Consider the following 1358-nt stretch of genomic DNA (forward strand, 5'->3'; position numbering starts at 1 on the left):
TTAAATATTTCAAACTATTATCTGTTTATCACCCACCTATCATCTATTTATCTATCATCTTTTGATCTGTCAATCATCTATCTATCATCTATCCAGCATCAATCTATCATCAGTCTATCATCTATACATAGCTGCCAATATTTACATATTGAAATTCTAATCAGATATTGCTATTAAAAGATTAAAGGTGGTGCCTTTGAATTCTTCTACAATGGAATTTGTCACCTTACGAAAGAGGTCATAGGGCTAGCTACCTTTTCTCTTCCACCATAGGAAGACAGAGAGGAGTCAGCATCTTTGAATCAGAAAGCAGATCTGAAGTCCAACCGTTCCAGAAAAACTTGAGAAATGACTTCAGTTCTTTTTAAGCCACCCAGAATGAGTGATTTTGTTACAGTATACCCAAGTAGATTAAGAAAGTGCCCATTCTGCTTTCCATTTATGTGTTCTCTTCACAGATGCTTAATTTACTCTAAAATGCCCACTCTCAGTCTTAAAATCTCTAATTTTCTTGGGAGCATTCCTACTAAATGAAATCACATATCTATATACTGCACATCACTGACAACAATGAGTTCAGAAACTGAAAAGCATGACAGTGATATAGGCAGGTTAAGCTCAGTCTTCATTTTGCAGTTTAGAAAAATGCACATTAAATAACCATTGTTTAAGTATGTATGCAATAAAAATTCAGCCAGAAAGCTTTCAAGAGACATAAAGTGTCAACTTGTTCTGATGTATTTTTCAGTAGATAACAGAGTTTTTTCTGACAAGATCATACTAAGTAATGATGGAGGGCATTCCTGTAAACACATCTGTGCCAGAAAGTGAAGTGTCTTAGTCCACCTGCTATACTTAATATCATTTACTAGGTAACTTACAAATTCTGAAATTACTTCACACATTTTCAAAGGCTAGTAAGGAAAAGGAGTGACTAACTTAGCTCAGATGAGGGGCTCTGTTTTCCAACCCAAATAGAATGCATTCTGGTGTGTTTTCACACGGTACAAATGCAACCAGAACACCACAAATGCCAATGAACAGAGACAGGAGCTCAACATTTAAGTTAAATGTTATTCAGAGTGCCAGCAATCTGAGAAAGTGGCAGATTAACATCTGGAAAATGTGCTTTCTATCTTGTATATTCAGGATATTAAATCTCTGTCAGATGTGTCGCTGATGAAGATATTCTCCCACTCTGTGAGTTTTCTCTTCACTTCCTTGGTTGCTTCTTTTGATGTACAGAAGCTTTTTAGTTTAATGAGGTCCTACTTGTTGATTCTTGACCTTGTTTCCTGACCAATAGATGTCCAGTTTAGAAAATCCTTTCCTACACTTATATCTTGTAGGCTATTGCC

The sequence above is a fragment of the Nannospalax galili genome, unplaced genomic scaffold (assembly GCF_000622305.1).
Source record: "Nannospalax galili isolate Female #2095 unplaced genomic scaffold, S.galili_v1.0 scaffold65, whole genome shotgun sequence".
Classification (NCBI taxonomy): domain Eukaryota; kingdom Metazoa; phylum Chordata; class Mammalia; order Rodentia; family Spalacidae; genus Nannospalax; species Nannospalax galili.